This window comes from Ostrea edulis, chromosome 8 (genome assembly GCF_947568905.1).
Source record: "Ostrea edulis chromosome 8, xbOstEdul1.1, whole genome shotgun sequence".
NCBI lineage: Eukaryota > Metazoa > Mollusca > Bivalvia > Ostreida > Ostreidae > Ostrea > Ostrea edulis.
Genome location: NC_079171.1, coordinates 23,319,719 through 23,333,459, shown reverse-complemented (window position 1 = coordinate 23,333,459; position 13,741 = coordinate 23,319,719). Strand labels below are relative to the sequence as shown.

Genomic DNA, 13,741 nt, shown 5'->3' with positions numbered 1-13,741 from the left:
CCATGCTTGGATTTTTCAATACCTGAATATAGACTGAACTCTCTGATTATAAATGTTGCCAATCACAGGTTCTTTAAACCACCGCGGGGAATGCATGATATTTCTTCCGAATTATATCGCAAGTTCCAGTCCCTTAGCCTCAAATTTATAATCAAAAGGAATGGATACTGCCAACATAAGCAACATTCTTTGCCATAAAAAAGGTTCGGTCTTGTTTTGCAACATATTTTAAGTTCAACTTTACACCCTGTATATCCTACAAATATACGTCTACTATTGTATCCAAACTGTTTCATTATAAACAGTCTTTGCAGAGCCTATAGCTAGATATAGACCAATTTATTCTTAATCCATCTACGTGTACTTGTTTTTCGTCTTCTTCCAATTAAAATCCAGCTGGAATGGCATTACTGGTTGTGTTGATATATTTGAAAATGAGGACCTCAAATCAACCAGATTTAATAAAATAATTAGAAACGTTATATAAGTAATATGTTTTTGTTCCAACTGCAAAAGCTTGTAACAGCAATGTCTTTGTTTGTAATGCTCATTGTATCTTAAACGAACGTGACATTAATTCCAGTTTTGGTAATCGTACGTGTACTCCAAAAGATGAAATTCGTCAAAACCATGCTTCAGTTTATCTTATAATTACCGTACCTATACTGTATTACTAAACTTCATAAAAAGCCTTACAAAGATAAATTACTGGATACAGTAAAACCAATTCCCTGCCTTTGCTCCTCACGAAAATGTTAAAAAAATTAAATAACAAACTTCAAACGTACGATCCCACTACATATGCCAGAAGTAGTGTGAATGAAATGTGGATTCAAAAAATTCTAAAGAACTGGTATTAAATTTGAAATTGCAAAACTTTTCTCAAATCAACAACAATAAAACTTTTGACTTTTCAACATTTTACACGACCATTCATTACGATAAATAAAAGATTAGATTTTTTGACATCATAGACAGTTGCTTCTTCAACAAAAATGGAACGGGGGAATATCCGTATCTAATAATCAATCATCCAAAAGTTACATTGTTAAACACCACTCTGATTTCACGAACAATTATTCTGAAGTTGAAATAAAAAAAATATTCTGGAGTTCCTCAATGACATGTTCGTGCTCTTTTGTGATCAGGTCTTCCAAAAGTCTCCATGGCCATGAGGAGTGCTTCTTTGTTAGCCAACCTGTTTTGTATATGCTTAAGGAGTATAATTTATTCAAAAACATCTACGTGAGAAGAAAAATCTTGTGTGGCCTTCAATTCGACGTCGATATATCGACGACGTTTTATCAATTGATAATAATGATTTTCATTCATATGTCGATTCGATATATCATTATGCATCATTCCCTTGAATGTCTAAAATATATTCTTCTACATGAATTCCGTGGCATTGGTATCCCTGTTCAGATGAACTATATCCTGAATTACATTTCAGAGTATTCATATAAATTGAATTACAAATTTATTTCTTATGTTCATAACTACATAACATTTTCTTGGCGCTTTTGATACATGTTAATTTTGCACCATTTCTCTTTTCCTTTCTTTAAACGGGCTGGATTGATCTGAATTTATGTATGTATGTATCTATGTACATGTATGTATGTATGTATGAGTGTGAATGCAGGTGGAAGGTTTTGTAAATGTATGTGAGCATGCGTAGAACATTTTGATCTATATAGAATCATTTCATAGCAAAATTCAACAAAACTCGCAGTGAATATTATTGAAGCAAACATCATTTTAAAAATGTCACATCTTCAAATAGCACTGTTATCAATCATATTTTTGTACTTGGCCTTGTATTTCGGAGAGGGTCTTCATTGGCTATGTCTGTTGACCGATCCTTTTCAGTTTTTTCAATAAACTATATCTAGATTAAAGAAACAAGCAGTGCCCAGAGCGGTAGCACTGAAGAAAGGCAATGAAGAATGCAGTAAAATTCAGATCCTGTAGCAAATCTGGAAATAACTAAATACCCGGAACATGGAATAAAAAGCAACATATTCAATCGTATTACAATATCCAGCAGAAGGATTGATAGTGTTGAAAAAGAACCGAAATGTAACACACCATAATATAGAATACAGAACACTAGATATCCCACATGAGATGCAACAAGAGGTCTTTAAAACAAAAGCATAACTACGAGAAAAGGTACCATGGCTAAAAATGGATGCAGAGGTAAAAACAAAGTATTATAATGTCACTCTTGCCAGCTAAATCAAGTCATTGAACATCCGTAAAATAGGAGAACTGTCATATGCAAAATGGAAAATATTCATGCAGACAAACTGTTATTGATAGATCACTAATCCTTTTGCACCACACAGTCTGTCAGAGGAAACTGTCATATATAACGGGATACAATTAATATCGGATGAACAGGACAACACCATACTAGCCACAAAGGAATGGAGAAGTCGATTGATAAAATTATTTTTTTTTAAATGCAAACATTGCAAAAATAAAAAGAAATAATTGAAAATTTTAGATATCCAGATAGTTCCCTGGTTTATCCATAGGAGTCAGAAATCTAGAGAAAACAATGAAGACCATACCAGCAACTGAACTCCCAAGTACCCCCTTTTTAGAAAGAAAAAATCGGATCAACACTCTGGGCACTCCATTTCAGTATGGGTGTAGCGGCAATGTACAGTCCCTGAAACGTTCTACTTTACAATTGTTCGTTCTTTGACCAGTCGTTTTATGTGCATTCGCAATGCGTTCTCCATGCATTCACCATGAGTTCATCGTTCGCCCTTCATTCTCTCCCCGTTCACCGTTCACAAAGCGTTCATCGTTCGAGTACCGTGCGTTCATTCAGTCTTTTGTCTTTATATTGTCATTAGTCAACTCGATCCACATCCACATCATATTCACACAGAAGTTTACTTCATTGCATAGAGAGTTTTTAATGCATTATTTGAAGTACCAAAGCTAACCAATGAGTTGATTTTTCAACATCAAAACTGAAGGTTATAAAACTTGTACTCATACTCAAACGTGAATGTTATAAAAATTTTAAGAAATCATTTTCACACTCAAATGGAGAACTTTTTTTCTTTCAAGTATATCTCGAAGCTTGCTCAAAGTTGTACTCAAAACAAACATGACTGAGTTTGATTATGCGTACGGTAGAAGTGTTATAACCTCCAGGCCAGAACACAGACTGAATTATAAGATTATGGATGTTGCCCATCAAACGCCCGGTCTTAAACGAAAAAATTACAGATCATTTGGATACGCCTTTAGCAGCTGATGAAGGTCGATTACGAATCATTACTGATGTGGTTCATGGTGTCACATATAAATCAAATTTTGTGATACTTTGTGTCTCTACATGAGTGACAAATTCTCGAATGGGGTGTAAGTAGCATACATACCAACATACACAAATTACCTCAGGGGAGGACAAGATGGTTCAGCCAAATAGCATTTGGATTCTGTATTGATTCGCGAACACAGAGGAACTAAAATATTCAACCAGATAACATCTTTTTTATTGATATACAAACAAAAAGGAAGTAGGAAGCATTTACAGTAAGATTATACATCAAACATTTTTAATTGATGAAGAAATCAAATCAGAATAAATGACAACTTCTAGGTAGATACCATTGGGATTCATCATCATTGGACGGAATATGAAATCATATTACATGCATATATTATCTATCTAAAACAACTCAACAAAGACACAAAAATATCCAAATAATCTACATATATGCGAATTCTAAGTTGCGTAATCTCTACTCACATTTGTACATTTCTTCAGAAGTATAATGTGTGTCGGGACAGCCATTCTCAAAACGGTGGCAATCTCGAGCATCCAAAGTGTCCCCATCAAGAATCATACAAATTCCTTAAACAGTGATAAAATTCTTAGAATTAATAATCAATTAAAGATTTTAACTAATGTCAGTATTTTATACCACGTTCTTTGTTACATATATTTGCGAGAGAGCATGAAGATAAAACACAGCAAAAGGTATAATATGAAAGGCGTTGTAGAGTACATACCATGTTCAATCAATCCACTTGTTTTTGGATAACAAAACTCGACAAGGTGTGTGAAATTTGAGAATGGTACACAATGATGTTCATTCTTAGTCTTGTCGTAACCAGAGGAACATTTAAGTCTCTTGGAGGCTTCTTCCACTTCAGTTTCATTTTCAGGGCAAACCTTTACCATTGAAATTTGCAATGTGGAACTCAATATCTGCATACGTAATAAAACAGCAATTAATTTGGTTCTGTATGAATGAAACTCGTCTCCAAAAGGTGTCATGTCAATCGTAATGTGGGATAATATCTTCTAACATTTTATATATGTCTGCCTTAGGCCAACATTAAACAAAACCCTAGCCCTGAATATGTCCGTGTGATTCTTACACTTACTTTGTCGACGTCATTTAAATCCAATGATAAAGGAATGACAAGGTTAAGGAGGCTTCAGTTTATAAGAGTTTGGCATACTGCTTTTCCAACCAATATATATGATTCATCAATATACAAATGCAGGAATTGATGGTTATTGGCTACTAAAGCGATCTAAGGATATCAATGTTACCTGAGTTAATTTGTCCATACATTTTATTTTAGTTTTATTTGTGGGTCTCATCCTTCATATTGTATGACTATAGAACCTATTTAGTTGTTGCCTCCTTGAGGAAGCTAAATTAGGTAACTGTGATCCCCTTCAGGAAATTCATGGCTATATGCACTGACATTTTGTTTGGGTCATATCTTATGCACAAGTGGTCTAGTATCAGCAAAGTTGATCAAGTGATGCATCTTAGAGAGATACGGTGTTTCACAAACAACAAGTAGATTACTGTGACCTCATATTAGAATTGTATAACTATATATTAATATCAGAACAATGCATTGAAACGTAAAGGCAGTTGCATATTGGGGAGAATGTGTGCTAACTTTCTTCAATTTTTAATTTTATAACACTACATAAGCAATGATTTTCAAAACTTGGTATACACCATTTGATATTTATGTTATATACAAACTGAATATTGACTGAAATATTGATGAAACTTATCAAAATTATATGGAAACCTATTGAAACTATACGAATAGAAATATTTTCTGTGAACCTAAACTTTGCAAAAGCTTCAGGTTTGGCAACTGTTCGTTGTAAAAACTACAAGGATACCTAGACAACGCCCACACACTGCACAAACCTCGAGGAAACTACTAAGAAAGCATACAGATAACCCAAATTTCTATTTAGTTTTCTTAGTGTTTCAGCCTTGCAGAAACTGTATTTTTCATCCACTGATTTTACTTCGATAAGCGTTTGTACCTTTCAAATAATTCCCACATGACAGATCGAAGATTAACTTCTTTTGATGGCTTGCTCTCACCAAAAGAAAATACGCATGTTTAGCGCAACGGTTGTTTAAAGAACAATAGTGTAATTTCATTTCGAACCAGTCAATTTAGTTTGTCATGTTGATTACTTGAATACAAGTGTAAATGACACTACCAGATGAAAAATGTACTGATGATTGCTGATAGTTACTGTTATTGTGCTGTTAGTGCTGATATGGTTTGATAATTACTTACATTTATACTATTTGTTCTGATAATTTATCTTGGGAGATGAGAATTGCTGATATATACAGTGGATGGTAGTGTAGGTTCTGATATTCATTAATAAGTGCTGAGGAAAGCACTGTCGGTACTGAGAAGTGCTGATAAATGATGTAGCTATCGATGGCCCTGTAAGAGGTGAGAAAATGTGCAACAGGCAAAGTAACACATGTTAAAGGCGGAAAAATGATCCTCGGTTGTTGCAAGAGCCTGTGATTGGCAACATCCATCATCGTATAGTTCAGTTTATATTCTAGGGTTGGAAAACCCAAGCATAGAATAGCTTTGGTTTCTTCAAATAACGTATTCAAAGCTCTGAATGGAACAGAGTAAAGTTTTGTGCGAATTTGATGTGGATCTAATTGTCACAGTCTGTTCGAATTCCCATAGGCACGAATTGTGCTCCTTCGTAAGCTGACCTGTTTCTATATTAATATGAAGCAGAATTTATTCAAAAACTTATACGCGATAAAGAAGAAATTTCTTGCTGAGACCTTCAATTCGACATTTATATATATCGATGACGTTTTGTCTATCAGCAATAATAAATTCCATTCATATGTCGATTTGATATATCTCTGTGAGCTCGAAATAAAAGACACCACAGAGTCGTCCACTTCTGCTTCATACTTAGATATTTTATTAAAAGTAGACATTAACGACAACGGACAACTCAACAGTATGACAAACAGGGTGATTTCAGCTTCTCCATCTTGAACTTACCATATTTATGTAGTAATATTCCATTATCACTTGCATAATTATGGTGTTAATATATCTCAACTGATTCGATACGCGAGAGCTTGTTCTGCGTATATTCAGTTTTAAATCAAGGCAAGCTACTGACAAACAATTTGATAGTACATGGGTTCCAACAGTTTCAATTGAAGTCAGCATTTCGCAAATTACATGGTCGTTATATCGATCTAGTTCATCAATACAACCTATCATTGGGTCAAATACTGTCTGGCATGTTTTATACCGATTGTTAGGCCGTTCTTGGCACACTGATTTTGACTACAGATAATTCCGTTTACCTGATCAGGATATGGGGCTTACGGCGGGTGTGACTGGTCGATAGGGAATACTTACACCTCCTAGGCACCTGGTCCCACCTCTTGTGTGTCCATGGGTCCGTATTTACCTAACCATCTATTTTGTATTGCTTATAGGAGTTATGAGATTGATCACTGTTCGTTATCTTCACCATTCTTTTTACGTAAAGCTAAAGTGAAATAAACGTAACATCATGCATGCTAGAATATGTAGGTCTTTATGTGAACAATGTCAATGACTGTTTCCGTGAACTAGAAATAAAGGGCACGACAGAGTCCTCAACATCTACTTCCGTACTTAGATATTTTATTGAAAATAAATATTAATGACAAACTATCAACTCAACTCCATTACAAACGGGATGATTTCAGTTTCTCCTTTCTAAAATATCTATGTAGCAATATTCCATTATCATGTGTATTATTATAGTGTGTACATTTCTCAATGGATTCAATATACAAAAGCTTCCTCTGCGTATGATCAGCTTTCAAATCGAGTCATCCTATTGACAAATTGGTGGTGCAGGGGTTCCAACGGTCTCAGCATTTTGCAACTTTTTGTGTTCGTTATAACGATCTGGATGGCCAATACAACCTATCATTGGGTCAGGTGCTGCCTGATGTGATTCATACCGATTGTGAGGCCGTTCTTGGCTCACTGATTTTGACTATGAATAACTCTGACCTGATCAGGATATTGGACTCATGGTGGGTGTGACCGTTTGGCAGGGGTGCTTACTGCTCCAATTCACCTTATCCAACTTCTCTTATATCCAGGGGTTCATGTTTGCTCAACTCTCTCTTTAGTATTTCTTATAGGAGTTATGATATTGATCACTGTTCGTTATCTTTGCCTCTCATATATCAAATTGACATATGAATGAAAATGATTATTGCTAATGCATAAATTATGGTTGGTATTTTTTTCTTCTGATGTGGAAGCTTCCAAAAGCTTTTGAATAAATTGTGCTTTATAGGAATATAAAAACGGTGTTGATTTGGATCACTGACCTCTAAATATGAATATCTTACATCTTCGTTGAAAAAGTAGCTATCTACGATATCAAAAAGTCTAAACTTTGATTTATATTATAAATCAGTACAAAATGGGAGGTACTGATTACCGTCTGACAGTAAGTATGTGTTTTTCATGAGCTCTTTTCAAATTTCATATTTTAGCAAGTATTTTTTTTTTCGATCTCATCCGATGGACCGCCCCATTTCGTCGCTTCTTACCACATGCAGGGGGTACTCAGAACTTATTCTAACCAGGATCCCCACGAGATTGGGACATACATGCTATGCTTCATGGTGATATTATTTAGATAAATATAGTGAAACAACTGATTAATGAAAATGAATACGGAATACCAACTTACGCAGTGGAGGAGAAAAATCCATAAGGAAGCTAATTTAAGAATAAATATAGTACACAGTTGTTCCCTCGGATGTTTCATGTCTCCAAGGTGGATAATTACATTGTATAAACTACTCCCCTTTTCACAGAAAATAGTGCTCTGAATATAATATCATACTATTGATACGGATGTGTGATTTATACTTTAGTGATAATATATGAGCTATGATTCAGATGTTTGAAAAGGCGGATTATTATTCATTAAGGGGTGTGGTTTTTACAAGCCAAGGATATGAAGCATGATTGTCTAATTAGATTCAATTAAGCTAAAATTTCCGGTTTTTCGCACATATCTAAGGGACTCTGTGTTTGTATTAGATATCTAATTAATTTACCATCTCAAATATGACAAGGAGTGATATTAAGTATCTTAATATGCTATCAATTTTCAGATATCACGCTTAAGGATCTCAGCTACTTATACCTTTTGATTCCAGGTAATCTGAAATTTCAAGTTTTTTATTAATATCTTAGTGGACTCTGTGTTTGTAATAGATATCTGACTAATTTACAACTATCCGTGTGAAATGGAGTGGTATTAGGTATCTTGATATGCCATCAATATTCAGATATCACTCTTAAAGAAATTAGCTACTGATACCTTTTGATTCCTGTTATCTGAAATTTCAAGTTTTTCATAAATATCTTAACCGCTTCTCTACCGTACCGGTCAATATGACCGGTGGCGCGTAAAAACAGGACGACACAAAAGGAGTGTCTCTAAATCTTTGAAACTACGGCTATAAGATATATGATCTATATATCATATTTTCGGAACTTTTCTCTATTTTTGAACAAAGCAAAAATCAATAAAGTAAAGCCATTAATCCATGATGCAGAAAGGATGAGAAACAGTAAAATTTGAAAAAAAATATTGACGAACTGTAACATTTGGTGGCGAGTGTTTGGCACAATCCATTTACAATTAAAATCTACCCCTTCGGCCAACCCGGGGAATCACTAAGCACCCAGGGATTACCTCCCTTTGACACTGGCGCAAATCGCCCACACAGGTAAATGTGATGGGAACAGACCTCTTGGTACCCCCTTTCAAGGGTGAATGCCAAATACAATGAGGAATTGCAGTTCTGACTCGAGTCCTAACTATATCCTGTCTCCCCTGGTTAACACCTTTGTTAAGACCCCCAGGGGTAAACCCAAAACTTGTCCTTGGTACAGCAAGGATCAGGCCGGTCCCTCAGGTACCACTGAGGTGGCCCCAAATCCTCCCCAGTGCTGAGGATATATTATCCAGTTTTGAGCCAGACATAAGATAAATCCTCATTTTTGGTAATCCCAGAATTCCGTCAAATGGGTTTGTCTACACAAGCCCACCCGCCACCAAGCGTTATCAGCTATAACCATGATAATTAGTTTGATAATAAGCTAATTTGAAATTCCAACTTTTAGGAGAAGAAATCTAGTTTAAGCCATGAGGGAGAGGTAACAAATCTATGTTTTATCGGGGTAAACCTTGATGCCCTGCTTAGACAACAGAAAGGTTCCCAGTCTCCCTTGTGGATTGTTGAGGAATACAGAGTTACCCAACTCATTAACCTTTTCTCTACCGTACCGGTCAATTTGACCGGTGGCGCTTAAAACAAGGCAACGCAAAAGGAGTCCCTCTACAGCTTTGAAACTACGGTCATAAGATATGTGATCTATATATCATATTTTTGGAAATTTTCTCTATTTTTTAACAATGTAAAAATCAGTTCAGTAAATAAAGCAATTAAATTAATACAATAATTCAAAGTGAAAGATTTCTTCGTCTAAATATGACGCAACACTTTGTCGCAAGGCCATTTCCACCCTCGATACGATTTCTTTTACTTTCCGTATTAATGCACTATTTTTTAAAAATATTTTTGAAAAACATATATTCCCTGCTTTTAGAACATATAAAAATAATTTTTAATGCCTGGCAAAGTTATTAGAAAATAGCAATTATTTGCACATGTATGCTTTATTAGGATTTTATTTCTTAATGTTTAAACAGATCTGCGTTTTACCTACATTCATATATGGAAATAGGGAAAAGTAAATACAGCCTGTAAATGTAAAGGAACTTTTCTTTTTGATGGGCCCTTATTCGTGTTATAATTCTTGGTTGTTTTTATATTACGATAAAATGAAATTGGGACATGCTACGCGGTTTTCTTTAAAATTAGCGACAAAACGTCGTCGCTGAAAGCGATCGACGCGTTTCACACAATAAAGTAGGGAAAACTATTTGTATGGCCCTCTATTTGTAATTGAATACTTTTTCATATACTAAAACAATATACACATATGCATGAAATAAACAGTCAGGTATTCTCTGCTTGTTTAATGTTGCAATATTTATACTATTTAGTGGAACATAATGACAAAACGTCATATTATTAGAAAATTATGAATATGTATATAAAGTACGAAATTTCCATTTTATGACCTTTGACCTTAATTCTCTTCATTATATTTTTTGTTAAAAACTGTCTTAAATGATTAAGATCTAGTCAAAGATTATATTTTTCAAATAATGTGACATTTACTAATCATCATGCAATGTAATTATGCTAAACTGTGTCGAATGGATGTAGAAAGGTAAATTATGGTCAAAATTATACCATGAGTGTTGTTACTTAGCAACCAAAAATATTTGTTTGTCATTAAAATTGATTAATTTAATTGTGATGTTTTTGTAGTATTTTAAAAGACACATCAGCTCATACATTTAGAATTTCCTATTTTTGACTTGAATATTGTGAGAGGGGTCGTAATATATATATTCCAGAGAAAAAAAGACTGCAAAATTGTGCACTTAAATGACCTTTGACCCCGTATAACTCTTTGGGGTCAAGGGATAACATGACAAACTTTATTAAAAAAAAGTTCCCTGTCCAATTCTTAACAAAATTCTATGTCACATGCCTACCTAAAATGGTGATACATGCAGATGTAACTCAATTAAAAATATTGTCATTTAGTCTTTGAAAACCTCTAAAATGTGCCGGTAGAGAAAGGGTTAAGATGGGTTTCATCGTACCCGAACAGCTGTTTGTCGGCAAATGTGATTGAAGGGTATCGATTTACCAGTTTTAAAAAGCTGTTTGACCTTGCGGTAACATTCTTGTGGACGGCCTCGACCTTAGATGCATCTTTGGCAATGTGCCAATGCAAACGTGGTAGCATGTTAGACCATATGATTGTCAAGTTGGGGGCTAACAATTTGCATCTTAAGAACGAACATTTGATGCAATGGAAAAGTTCCAATGCAGGAACAATTCCTATATCATTGGAACCCTGATGTACAACCAGGTAGTCTGGGGGAGGATATGTTTTTAACTTTTGTTCAAACAAGGAGTCAAAGTCCTCCCATTTCATTCACAGTATGCTGCCGTTGCTCAGTTGCAAGTTCAGGTGCTTCCCTCCTGGACGTTTGATGGCACTGCGTGCAGCCCAGTAGATAATTGAAGAACCAAACACCCAAATGATTTTCTTTCTACTTGAGGTTTGTTAGTACATATGAAGTAAGCAAATACTAGTAAATAATTGGAATTAGAGAAATCTAATATATGTGGTGTAAGCGCTCGACTTCCACCTTCCCCACTGCTTGATTGTTTGCTCTGGAATGCCCCTCATTGCTGCCTCAGTGGCAGCTCCAATACGAAAAGAATGGGGTTTAAAACGTGCAGTGCTAATGTGAAAAAGACTCAAAGATTTAGACAAGAGAGCAGCAAACTGATAACGCGTGAGGGGATTACCGTCAAAATGCACTAGCAGCTGACTATTGGATGGTAATGTGGTGTTTCTGACTGATACATGTAAATACTGGCCAAGTGAGGATACATGACAGGTAGCATCCAATGTTTCTGAAAGAAACAAAGTACATGACTTACCTGACTGGTCAGTTTTGGATAGTCGAATTGTAAATTTAATTAAGCGACGGCCATTCTATCTAACAATGTCGATGTCACTACGTCGCAATGGTCTTAAGTCAGAACTCTTAAGTCATGTAGTTGTTAATTCGCCTACGCGCAGGAATCCAAATAACGTCAAGCTAAATGCAGCCTGAAATAGGCTAGTTTCGTAGCTTGATGTACAAATGTTGCCCAGTGCCTGCATGATCCTGACAAGGATGTTATATGTAATTGGAGCTCGAGTATCTTGAGTCTGTTTGAGCCTGTTTGCTCCCTCCAAAATTTTAGTGACCAAGAAGGATTTGGTATTGTCCGCCAGACCTTGAATTTTGAACATGTAAGACAAACCACACATATATGTTCTCATACAAGAGGGTGACTGACCTTTAAGAGACAATTATACTAAAAATTGCACAATGTGATCTAGTGGGGCTGGCCAAACAACTGGTAATTGGAATTGATACCTGAACTGACTGAAGCTTTCACACGCTGTATTATAGGTCTGCCAAGTTTCGTCAGCCATAGATGCCTGCAGTAGTCTGCTAGCCTCTTCCCTTAAACCTTTCATATTTCTGGGGGTGGGGTGGGGTAGGCACTGGATCTGCCCGAGGTGCTAATGCCCGAAATCGAGACCACTGACAACCCGAAATTGAATCTGCTATGGCATTTAATTTTGTATCTATATACTCGGCTCTGAATATGATATTAAATATTAAGTTTTGAAGCACAAATCGCCTCACCAAAACCATGACATCTGGATATTTGAAGGTTTGTTTATTCATGATATAAACTACTGCTTGGTTATCAATCCTTTTGCTTGCTAGTAATGGCCCCAAAACTGATAGAACAGCAGCCACCGGGAACATTTCCAAGAACGTCAAATCCTGAAGCCTACCTAGCACAGACCATTGGTGTGGTCATCTGCCAAAAGCCCATTTGCCCTAAAATGAAATACCAAAACCACCTGACTGACCCCCAGCACTATCTGTGTAAAAATTAATAGTTTCATTAGCAACCCCAAATCTATCAGGAAATATAGTAACTCCATTGTACTGACTAAGGAATTGTAACCACATCTATAAATCTAACTTCATGGCAGTAGATACCCTAATTTTGAAATTAGGCCTCCTAATTCCAATAGTAGCATCTATCAGCCTCCTAATGTGTAAAAGTGTAAAAGGGGTAACTGGCTATACACAGTGAAATATATTGTTAGAATGTTAGTGTTCTAGCGCTTGCAATGGTAGATTGCACTGTATGCTTCCTAGGAGGCTGAAAAAGTTCTAGATTGATATAAGATCTGCCGGGGTAATGATGTACATTGATTATTGTAAAGCGCTTTGAGCAACATACGCTGGAAAAGGCGCTCTATAAAACCAATCATTATTATTAAGCATTATTATTATTAATGAAAGCTCGACCTGCGACTACGACCTGACAAGCAAAGTTTAATGACCCAATAATAGATTGAAGGTCACATAGGGTAATTTTCTTAGCGCCAATGCAGTCCTGTATTATCTTAACCAACTCTAGCTTGAGGCAATCGCATCTGCATGGACAAGGTGTCGAATTCAACACCTAGAAAATCTAAACAAGCAGTTGGCTCAACTGCCTTTTATGGAGCGATAGGGACACCAAGCCGGTCACTAACTTGGTGAAATACCTGTAACGTGTGTCTACATTTGTTGTCTTGAGATGTTCCCCCAAATAAAAATTCGTCAAGGTAATGTATTATGTTA

General features: G+C 35.7%; 1 long non-coding RNA gene across 1 annotated transcript; it reads right to left on the bottom strand.

Annotated features, from left to right (window-relative positions):
* Positions 1–3,507: 3,507 nt before the first annotated feature.
* On the bottom strand, positions 3,508–4,210 carry LOC130049474 (uncharacterized). Its single transcript, XR_008797989.1, has 2 exons — positions 4,042–4,210; positions 3,508–3,883 (listed from the first exon to the last, which is right to left on the bottom strand). It is a non-coding gene; the product is annotated as an uncharacterized LOC130049474 (long non-coding RNA).
* Between the last annotated feature and the right edge of the window lie 9,531 nt (positions 4,211–13,741).